The sequence below is a fragment of the Panthera onca genome, chromosome C2 (genome assembly GCF_046562875.1).
Source record: "Panthera onca isolate mPanOnc1 chromosome C2, mPanOnc1 haplotype 2, whole genome shotgun sequence".
Classification (NCBI taxonomy): Eukaryota; Metazoa; Chordata; class Mammalia; order Carnivora; family Felidae; genus Panthera; species Panthera onca.
The window spans coordinates 4,402,639-4,414,705 of record NC_138347.1 but is presented as its reverse complement, the minus strand read 5'-3'; positions in this window follow the sequence as shown (position 1 = coordinate 4,414,705).

Sequence of the window (12,067 nt, the reverse complement as noted above, 5' to 3'; positions counted from 1 at the left end):
AGGAGGGAACTTCTGGGGGGGCAGTGATTGAGTCCCCGCTGGAGCCCCCCCCCCCCCCCCCCGGAGCTCCTGGACAGAGCGTGTGGCCTCTGTCCCCACGCAAGGACCACCGAGGACCCTCTCCAGCCCTCCTGTGCCCGCCTTTGTTTTGCCTTCGGATCCCAAGTCACCCCCACCTTCCCCTTGTCCCCAGCAGTGGTGAAAGGGCTGCCCAGCATCACGGACAAGGGGTGGGGGGGGGGGGGGAGGAAAGCGGGGGAGATAAACCTTCGTCCAGAAAGCAGGCTCTTCCCTGTCCTTAGGAACTCTTTCCAAGTTTGCAATACACAAAACATGGATTGCTTTCTGAGAAAGTGGGAGCTGAAGAAAACCTACCTCCTGCCAACTCACATGACTCCTTGGTGGGGAGCTGGGCTTCCCTAGTAAGTTCTTCCCTTCCCGACCTTTCCTTTGTCTCCCACCCTCACAGCCACCGAGGGGACCATCCCAAATATTCCCCGGCACCCACCCATCTCTCATACTTTACAGGTGTCCGGGTTGTCCCCAGTAGAGGACATTGCCCAGGCGGGGTTGTGAATGACAGATAGGTCGGGTCGGATGGTCTCCTCCTGGCCACTCACTTATCTTGGTTTTGAATGGCATGTTCGGGGCTGTCCAGAAATGAGCCCATGTTCCAGCAAACCCCCTAGTCCACCTTCACACCAGGTGGCACATGTGTCTCTGTGTTCATCCCTCTTCTGCTGGTTATTCTCGCAACGTCCATTTCTCCTTCTCTGCACGGCTGCGGGGAATGTTTGTTGGAGTGGACACACCTCCCAGGAGTTGACCATCAGCCTGGGAGCCAACTTGACCTCCACGCTGGAGGTGGCCATGTGGCCAGTCTCGGCTCAGCCGCTCTGTCCCGTTCCCTGCCAGAATTCCTGCTTCAGGGATGAGCTCACGACTGGCTCATGGCCCGTGAGGTGAGGGGCTTAGGGGAGGGGCTTGGGGATTTTCTTCTCAGGGAACGTCCAGAAACCTACTGCCTTGTGCAGTGGAGAAAGTTCCTCCTTCCAAATTGACAGCATAGAGAAGACTAGAAAACCAGCTCTTCATGGCATCATTGAACCACAGCATCACATCGGCTCCCAAGTTAGGCCCACGTTGCCACCTCTTTCATGGATACAGGCGGCAAATCAGAATGGCTTACCAAGGGGAGTAGCTGTGATACAATGAAAGCAGAACCTTAATTTTTTTTTTCGTTAAAATATTTTTAAACGTTTATTCATTTTTGAGACAGAGAGACAGAGCATGAGTGGGGGAGGTGGGGAGAGAGAGGGAGACACAGAATCCGAAGCAGGTTCCAGGCTCTGAGCTGTCAGCACGGAGCCTGACGCGGGGCTCCAACTCACGAGCCATGAGATCATGGCCTGAGCTGAAGTTGGACGTTTAACCAACTGAGCCACCCAGGGTTCCCTGTTAATGTCCTTTAAAATTACAGCTGCACTGGGGCCCCTGGGTGGCTCAGTTAAACATCCAACTTCGGCTCAGGTCATGGCCTCACGGTTTGTGGGTTCGAGCCCCACATTGGGCTCACTGCTGTCAGTGCAGAGCCCTCTTGGGATCTTGTGCCCCCCCCCCGCCCCCCCGCTCAAAAATAAGTACACGTTAAAAAAATTACAGCCGAATTTGCAAGAAGAATTGGGAACTTCCCGGACACAAAAGTGAAGTGTGGGTCTGTATCCGGGGAAGGGAGGAAGGAGCCACAGTGGCACACATCCTGAAGCCATCAAATGTTCTGAAGAGCTTTACGCCCAGGGGATGAGGGTGAATGGCAAAGTCAAAGGCTTCAGCAAGGTGGGAAGTTGGCTAGGATACCACCACAGCACGTCAAAACACACAAAGCTCTCTCAGAAAGAAAGAGGATGCAAAGAAAAAATTGCTATCCATCCCACTGGAAGGTGATGACCAACAAACTTGTCTGTATCTTAGTCTTAGCTCTCTGTAGAGAAGGAATAATACTCCCCTGAGAATTTGTAACTACAAACAGGTCCTCCTATGACAGTTTAAGTTTTGAGCCTAAATTCTCACTACCTTGGTGACCAGAAAACATCGAGCCAAGAATTTAATCTAAGGTGGTTCTAGATTGGGGATGTCCCAGCAGATGGCCAGAGCCAACTTGGATCCTCTTTCGTGGAATGCTGCTTGTGTTGGTTGATTTTATGTGTCACCTCGACTGGGCTAAAAGAGGTCCAGCTTGCTGGTAAAACATTGTTCCTGGGTGTGGCTGTGAGGGTGCTTCTGGAAGAAATTGGCATTTGAATTAGTACACTGAGCACTGCCCTCACCAATGCATGTGGAAGCAGAGGAAGGGCGAAGTATGCTCTCTCTGCCTGACCTGGGACATCCATGTATGCCCGCCCTCCAACACTGGTGCTCTTGATTCTCAGACCTTTGACTCAGATTAAATCATGCCGCTGGCTTTTCTGTTCTCCAGCGCGCAGAGAGCAGATTCTTGGCCTCCATAATCACATGAGCTGATTCTGATAGAGAGAGAGAGAGAGAGAGAGAGAGAGGAGAGAGGTGGATCTATCCTGTTAGTTCTGTTTTCTCTGGATGACCCTGACTCGTCACCCCTCAGCACGGGGGGGGGGGGGGGGGAGTCCTATACAGTCACAATTAAAGAGAGCATTAATTTAGTTTAAAACAACAAATAGAAGGCGTTAGGAAAAAAGTCAGCGAGAACAACAAGCCGTGGAATCAGACCATAGCTACTGGAGTTATTAGACACAAATGAGAAAATAAGTATGTTCGCTATATTTTAAAAAAGAGAGACTCTACAAATGAATAAGAAGCAAGGATCTGTAAAAATAACTTAGCAGACCTGCAAGGAGAAACACCAAAGAGAACGTCCAAAGAAAAAGAAGCATTCCAGTAGCTGAAGAGGGGATCCATGACCCAGACCTGGAGAATTTATCCATAACGCACACAAAAGGACTAAGTTATCTTTAAAAATGTATGAAAAAGAAGCTAGGTGGTATGGAGAATAGAGGAAGAAGATCTAAACTATGTCTGGGGGCTCCTGGATGACTCAGTCAGTTAAGGGTCTTCCTTGATCTCAGCTCAGGTGTTCATTCTGAGGGTGGTGAGTTCAAGCCCCCATGTTGGACTCCTTGCTGGGTATGGAGCCTACTTAAAAAAAAATAAATAAATAAAATAGGTCTGATTAGATCTCCAAAATGTGATAACAGAGAGAATGAAGTAAAAGTGATGATTAAAACTTTTCTAAAATGGATAAAAGTCATGAATCTTTAGATTATTGAAGCACAACAAATCCAAAGCAGGAAAAAGAGGAATCCATAGTTAAACATCCTATAGTAAGAATGCAGAACCCTTAAAATAAAGAGGAAACCCGAAAAGCCTCCTGGAGCAGAAGACTTCCCCACCCCACCCCCTCCCAGGACAGGCAGCATAGGAAGGAATCAAATGTTCAAAGTGTTGGAGAAAGTGACTGGCAACCCAGGATTTTATATCCTGTAAAAAAATTTCTTTCAAGGAAGAGGGAAAAGCCATTCCCAGACAAATCAAGACAGTATTGACCACAAGAAGGAAACTTGAAAAGGATGTAGTTCAGGAAGAAGAAAAATAATCCCAGAAGGAAAGACTGACACACAGAGGCAGGAGGGAGCCAAGGACGTGGTAAAAATGTGGATAAATCTAAACAACATTGACAGCATAAAACAGCACCCATGAGGAGCATGTGGGTGGCTCAGTTGGTTAAGCGATTAAGCGTCTGACTCTTGACTTCCGTTCAGATCATGATCTCGTGCTTCATGGGATTAAGTCCCATGTGGGGCTTTTGATTTCAGCTCAGGTCATGATCTCACAGTTCGTGAGATTGAGTCCTGCATGGGGTTCTGCACTAACAGCATGGAGCCTGCTTGGGATTCTCATTCTCTCTCTCTCTCTCTCTCTCTCTCTTTCTCTCTCTCTCTCTCTCTCTCCCCCCTTCTGTCTCTCCCCTGCTCTTTCTTTATCTCTCAAAGAAAAAAAAAAAACCAAAGCAACAAAAAGCAGCACCCCTGATAATGTGTAATTTGCAAAGGTAGAGTAGAAACAACAGCAACAACAACAAATAGAGCTAAAATATCAGAAAATAATAGCATGAAAACAGTGGTATCCCCAGTGGAATGAACAAGATCAACGTATTTGAATGATTGGATTCCTCTGGAGGAGAATAAATATACTGATTAACATTAGACATTGCTGATATGCTTGTTAAAAGGATAATTACAAAGGAATAAGAAATAGAGTATATGTTGATATGTCCAACTGCAAAGAGGAAAAAAGGGAATAAGTGGGAAAGAACTAAATGAAATCAAACAAAATGAAGCAAAGAAGAATGAGGGGGGGAAAAGGAGGAAAAGTGAACCCAGAAAGAACAGGACAGATAGAAAGCACAAAGTATACATGTAGAAGTGTATGCAAATTCATCAGTAGTCATACTACATGTAAATGCTCTATGCTGTCCAGTTAATAGGAATGGATTTTTTTAATATATAAATTATCTGATCATCTAATTTTTAAGACATGTGCTATGCTGTTTATGAGACATCTGTAGAATGGACATATGTAAAAGAAAGCTGGTTTGGTTTTATTAATAATGGACAAAATAGATCTGAGAATAAAAGGCTTTATTGGAAATAAGGGAGGGTCACTTATAATGATAAAGTAAACAGATCGCTTGGACAATATAATAGTTGTGAACTTATATATACCTAACAACAGAGTTTTCAAAAATGTATAAAGGAACATTTATACAGTTATGAGATCTTTACAAATCTGCCTTCTTCTCTCATAGCCATCAAAGGTCAAGCAAACAAATAAACATCAGTAAAAATATAGAAGTTGTGCACAACATAATGAGCAGTCTTTATTAATTAGTAGACGCTTACACCAAATAATTGGCCAGATGATTTTCCAGGTTAATTGCTAGAAACAGTTAAGAGGGCACCTGGGTGGCTCAGTTGGTTGAGCATCCGACTTCAGCTCAGGTCATGATCTCATAGTTCGTGAGTTTAAGCCCCGCATCGGGCTCTATGCTCACAGCTCAGAGCCTGGAACCTGCTTCAGAGTCTGTGTCTCCCTCTCTCTCTGCCCCTCTTCCATTTGCCCACTCACTCTCCCTCTCTCTCAAAAATAAATAAACATTAAAAAATCTTTTAAAGGAACAGTTAAGTAACTTCCTATTCTAGTCTTTCAAAAATTCTTCCAAGAAATCGAAAAACAAACAAAAAATTCGTTTCTTTATCAAGGTCCAAACCAGCAAAGACTGTTCAAGGAAAATTACAAGCCAATCTAACTCATGAATATAAATGTAAAAATCCTAAACAAACATTAACAAAATGAATCCAACACTTTACAAAAAACGATTGTGATCAGGTTGGATTTCTCCTGGGAATAAACTATTGCTTTAACATTAAAAAAGCTATCAGTATAGTTCAACACAATCACAAACCTTCCCTAGTAGATTTAAAAAGAACATTCAGTAAAATTCAGCATGCCTCCATAATAAAAAATAAAAGTCCTTGGCAAAGATGAAATAAAAAGAAGCTTTCTTATCTGATGAAGGAGATCTATAAAAATCTCCACAAACATCACCTTCCGTGGTGAAATGAAAGGGATTATTGCTAACACCAGTTCTATTCAGCGTTGTACGGAATGTTTTGGCCAGGGTGAGAAATTAACCTGATGAGAATTTCCAAGGAAGAAACTAGTCTGTCATTATTTGAAGATGATGTGACTGTGTACCTACAAAACCTCAAAGATTCAAGAGGAAATCAGTAGGATTGCTAAGAAAGGTTAGCTGTCTGTCAATGTAGATACAGAGACAGTGCACAAAAAAGTCTCCTTTCTTCTACGTCACCAACTAGCCACTGGAATGTTCTTTTTATTTATTTTTTTATGTGTTTATTTTTTCTAATGTTTATTTATTTTTCAGAGAGAGAGAGAGAGAGAGATAGAGAGTGAGCAGGGGAAGGGCAGAGAGAGAAAGGGAGACATAGAATCCCAAAGCAGGTGCCAGACTCTGAGCTGTCAGCAGAGACCAATGTGGGGCTCGAACTCACAGACCATGAGATCATGGTCTGAGTTAAAGTCAGATGTTTAACTGGCTGAACCACCCAGGCCCCCCTAGAATGTTCTTTTTAAACGTATCATTTACGTAACAATGGTAGCATGATTTGGTGGGAGAATGTCATTCTCAGAAGAGGCATGTGGAAGGATTGAGGCATGAAGGGTCATGATGTCTGCAATTTAATTTCAAAGGGTTCATCAGAAAAAGCCATCTAATTGGCTGTAGGAGGAGCGTGTACATGTGTTCATTATACTAATATTCCATACTTTCTGCATCTTTGAACCGTGTCATCATAAAAAGTTGAAAAAAAAAAGCCCAACAAAGGTAACAAAAAATTAGTTGCCTTGAATAAATCTTACAAAAATATGTGAAAACTCTTATGGAGGAAATTATAAGCCTTTACTGAAAGATACGAAAAACCCCATAAATGGAAAGAAACACAATTCATGTATAGAAGATTCAATATTATAAGGATGTCAACTGTCCCCTCCAATGGGGACATCACACATTTAGTGCAACAGCATCCAAACTTCTGACACATGTGTAGTGACGCTCACTGATGTAGTCTAAACTACATATGCAAGAGCGTGAAAGAACACAGGGCCAAAAACAGGCAAGACACGCCTGACAGGGAGCAAAGACACGGCAGGATTATTTCCAAATAAACGGTCTCAGAAGACCAGTTGCAGGAGATAGGGTCTGATGACCTCATTATAAAAGCTGTGCAACAATGCTGGTGTGGGGAAAAGAAGACAGTGAATAGGGAAGACCAGAGAGCCAAGAAACAGAACTACAGGTGTACGGGGTCTTGAAGTGTTAACAGGCGACATGCAGATCGGTGGAGAAGTCTAATGCAGACCGAGTATCGCGTGGCTAAAGATGGCGATAGAATCCTCTATCGCATCGTATGTGTAGGCGGTTCTGGTGAATTATAGACCACATATGAACATTAAAGTGCTGGCACTTTTAGGAGAGGAGGTGGCTTTGCAATGACACGACATCACCAGAACTCCCTGTCTTGTGTGCGCCTGTTGGGGTCGGGCCATAAGGGGTCCTGGGGGATCTGGAGGCCAGAAGTGAAGCAGGTCTGGTTTCTGCTCCCGTATCGTGTTGCTGGTCAGCTATGCACCTCCTTGCATGAGGTAGTGGCCAGGCCTTTCCCCGGATCCTCCCGCCTCTCCGACTCCTGGGCCAGGCGTGTGTGTTTAGGTCTGTGTCCACGAACCCTTGCCCCAGCTTCTGGAGGACACCTGCATCAAGGTCACGGGCAACCGTCTGGCCCCATGGCCTCCAGCCCATGCACGTGGGTTCCAGCTTGTCTTTGCCGTCCCATTTGTTACACCTGTTGTACACTGATTTATGATCCCCCAAATTTGTATGTTCAAGTCCTAACCCCCAACGTGACCGTATGTGGAGATGGGGTTTTGGATAATTCAGGTGAAATGAGGTCACAGGGTGGGTTGGTGAGTGATGGTGTTGGTGCCCTAATAATAATGAGAAGAGAGACCTCTGTGTGTGTGTCTGTCTGCGCCTCTGTCTTGTCCCTCTCTTCTTGCGCGCACGGCCACGTGAAGACACGGCAAGAAGGCTGCTACCTGCAAGCCCGGGAGGGAGCCCTCACCAGGAACCAAACAGGCCAGAGCCCTGATCTTGGGCTTCCCGCGTCCAGAACTGTGTTTAAGCCACCCTGCCGTGGTATTTTGCTGTAGCAGCCAGAGCTGGCTAAGAGGGCATCCTTCCCTGCCCTGCGGTCTCCAAGCTTCAGCATCCCTTGCACAGACAAGAAGCACACAGTGGCCGGCTGGCAGCTCCCTCAATTGCATGATCCCAGATCCTCTCCCCAGTGCCCTGGAGAACACACAGACACGCGCTGTTATGGGAAGTGGAACACAAATTAAAACTCGGAGTGCTCCAACGTGGAGGCGCCTTGAGGACGTTATGTGGAGTGTAATAAGCCAGACACAAAAGCACAAATATTGTACCATCCCACTGATATGAGGTCCCTAGAGTAGTCAGAGTCCTAGAGGCAGAAAATAGAGTAGGAGTCCCCGGGGGTTGGGGGAGGGGTTACTGTTTAATCGGGATATTGTGTCCACTGGAGAAGATGGAATGTTCTGGAGATGGATGACGGTGATGTCTACACCGCAAAGTCAATGCATTTAAAAACCACTGAACTATACACCTAAAAATGGTTAAAATGGCAAATTTTATATAGTGCGCGCGCACACACACACACACACACACACACACAAAGACAAAGACACACCAGACTAGCAAAAATTAGAGTCACTCAATACTGTGTATGACCAAAATTGAGTCAGCTGCAGGGAGGGGAAGAGAAAGGAGGAAGGGTTTAAATTCGTACAACCACTTTGAAAACCTTTTCAGTATTAGGCTGTAATGTTGAAGACACATAAAACTTTCACCCAGAAATTCCACTCTTTTTTTAAAACATTTTTAAATGTTTATTTATTTTTTTTTTGAGAGAGAGAGAGAGAGAGAGAGAGAGAGAGACAGAGCTCGAGTTGGGGAGGGGTAGAGAGAGAGGGAGACACAGAATCCAAAGTAGACTCCAGACTCTGAGCTGTCATCACAGAGCCCGACGCGGGGCTCGAACCCACAAACCGTGAGATCATGACGCTTAACCGACTTAACCACCCAGGCGCCCCGTAGAAATTCCACTCTTAAGTGTGTGCCCTAAAGAAAACTCTAGCAGTGTGCCCAGAAACTCCCACAGGAGTGCTCACAAAAGCACTTTTTCTGTTGCAGAAACCTGGATGCCACGAAACTCCTGTCAAATCACAGCTGTACCCATTATGGTGAATAAATCCCACAACATGTTGATCAAAAAAGCAAGTTGCAGCAGGGCACATACAGGTGGCTCCAGTCACATAAATATCTAAACATTCAACATCAGTGACATCTTGTTTCGAGGTATATACGTATATACTTACCTACGAAGACCATGAAACAGAAAGAAACGGGCAAACCCCAGATGCAGGATTGTGGTTTCCCCCAGTGGGGACAGCGGAGGGTGCAAAGCGAGAGCCTGACAGGCTGGGGTCGGTGACAATCTGTTAACTGGGACAGTGACAACGTTGGGGTCCCCTTCCTTTTCTCTTCGTACCTTCTTTTTGTAGTATCTGTACTCTGTTGTATGGGTGGAATGTTTCCCAAGTTTAAAAATGATGTACGATGGGGCGTTTCGGTGGCTCAGTCGGTTAAGTGGCGGGCTTCGGCTCAGGTCATGATCTCGCGATCCGTGAGTTCGAGCCCCGCGTCGGGCTCTGTGTTGACAGAGCCTGGAGCCTGTTTCCCATTCTGTGTCTCCTTCTCTCTGACCCTTCCCCATTCATGCTCTGTCTCTCTCTGTCTCAAAAAAGTAAAATAAACGTGAAAAAAATTTAAAAATAAAATAAAATAAAATAAAATAAAATAAAAATAAAAATGATGTACGAATAACCGTCCAACTGACTGGTTTTGAAATGTGTGCCCCTGACAGCAAATCCGTTGACGGGAATAGTTCGTGGTCCGCTGTTGGTAAGACCTCGGGCCCCCCTGCTATTTAAGACGGAGAAGCTAGTTTTGTACTTTGATGGTCATGTTAACGAGCTCAGAGTCCCGTAGTCAGAAGGAGTGGCCGAGAAAGAACACACCCCCTGCAGAAGGCGGGACACAGAGAATTGATTCCCGGCAGAGTATTGTCGGAAGGGCGTCAGCGCTTTGTTTAGGAAACCATTTGAAACCTTCTCTGGGTGAGCTCAGGACCTCCGGGGTGTCCCGAAGAGACGGACGAGGCCTCTCCTAGACGCCACTCCTGGGCCCCTTCATGCAGACACCGTGCTCCCTGCGGGTTCCTCACGTAAATCCACATCCCAGTTGTTCAAACAGGGAAGAAGTTTTCAATAGTTGTTCTTTTCCGTGGTGGAAGCAAGCGACAAGGCGTGGCTCCAAGGCTCAGTGGGCACTGGGTCCCCGGCCCTGTAAAAATGACAACGACCTTTTATCAAGCACGTATCATGCCAGTGACCTCATTGCAAGATAGGCGCGTGGGTTTCCCTGTTTTACAGCTGAGGAACACGGGGCCTCCAGGAGGGCACCTCGGCTCCCCGGGTCCCTCGGGTGTGCCGAGACCTGGGCTGGCTCTCTGGCCTCGGGTGCGTCTTGGGCAACCAAGTAGGAATGGGGGGCTGGGCTGACGTGCACTCACTGAGATCAGCGGGGCCCCTGGGCCCGGCTCTGGAGGCCAAGTTACGACGTAAACTGTCCCCAACACACCTGAGTCATAATGATGGAGGAAACATAGGATAATTGCGATAGAAAGTTCCACTTGAGAAGGGGAGGGAGGAAGCAGCGTTTGGTGGTCATGTGGCTTCCCTCAGACGCTGTCCAGCGGGGAGGACCACGGCCCCTGCCCTGCTATCCTGAGAGGTCCCGGGGGCCTCAGCTCTGCCCTCGGGAGACTTCCTTGGTCCCGTGGTCCAGAGCGGAGGACTCTCCTTGCCTCCTGTTGCCTGGGCGGGCATCTGGGTGCATCTGTGCCTCCGGGCAGAGGGATTACAGGGTTTTCTGGGCTAGCCCAGGGCCCCTCTGGGCTGAGGTCCGTGCCAGGCTCCCCGAGGATGTGGGTTCCATCAACCAGGGTCCTGGTCAGACAAGCTCCTCGAAGCTAGACTCAGGCCTGGTCTGCTGGCCTTTATGGCCCATGTCCTGTCACAGAGAACAGAGGAGCTGAGAAGAGGTCCCACCTCCTCCCTGGGAGACCCCCCTCTCCCATGTCCCAGCCAGGCAGGGGGGCGGGCCACGCTCTAGCCTTTCTCATGGCTTTGTGACCTTTTTCTCGCCCCCACGTTTTCTCTCCTGGGCAGACTATGAATTCCCGAGCTATCAGGCTTCCTTGTAGGCGACCCTCTCTACCCTCTCGCGGCGGTGGATGAACAGGGATACAGCTCTACGCCTTCAAAAGCACAGGCTCTTTGCTTACACGCCGGTCAGCTCCTGGCTACGTGTGTCCCCCGTCCCTGCACCGACGTTATTCCCCTCATTCCTAATCCCCCCGCTTGCCCCACCCCAGCCTATGACATCCACAGCTGCCCTGTAGAGAGCTGCCTGGCCCTTGAGCAGAGCCACCTGCTGAGACTGTCCGCCTCCAATGGCCACTTGACCGGAGCCTCTGTCTCTAAATCGGGACAACTCGATGGGCCACCCTGAGAGCCAGAGGCGCCCAGGTTGGGGGAGGAGGCCTTGGGAGTGACTGCACCAGAGCTGGGTCCTTCCCTCTGCCTGACTCTGCCACCTGCACTCCCAGAAGGATGGACCCCAATAACACTCCCCAAGAAACTTCCTGCCTCCCAGAGAACCTGGAACAGGACAGAAGTCACTTAACCGCTGGATGCCCCTAAAGTCTCATAGAGACACAGCTCTGTGGAAATGAGTTCTGGCATACTAAAGGTTTCAAAGACCACCCAGCTCCTACTAAATGCCTAGTTACTATGACTACTGTAGGAGAACTAGTAAGGTATTCGGGACATGCCACATCTTCCTCAAACAAACCTAGCAAAACACCTACCCTGACTCAGACCCACGTCGCTATGGGGACATATTCTAGACTCTCGAGTTGGCACTCGTGGCTCCAGGATCCGTAAAGTAAAGGGACTCACTTCACACATGTGAATTAATCCACTTCTAATGAAGGCGTTCTGGAACGAACCTCTGTGGGGAATGAATCACCAACCTCAGCCCGGGAATGCTGAGCTCTGCCTCGTGTCAAACCACACGTCTGCTTTGGAGCGTCCAAGACGGCTGTGCTCACGGCCCTCCACCTATCCTCTCTCGGGGCCCAGTGGATTGTGTTCAGCTTGCCTCCGTGAGTGAAGAAATTGCTTCCATCACGTCGAGACTAATACTTAATGCCGCATTGAAGAATGCCAACATGTTGGGCATCAATGGCAG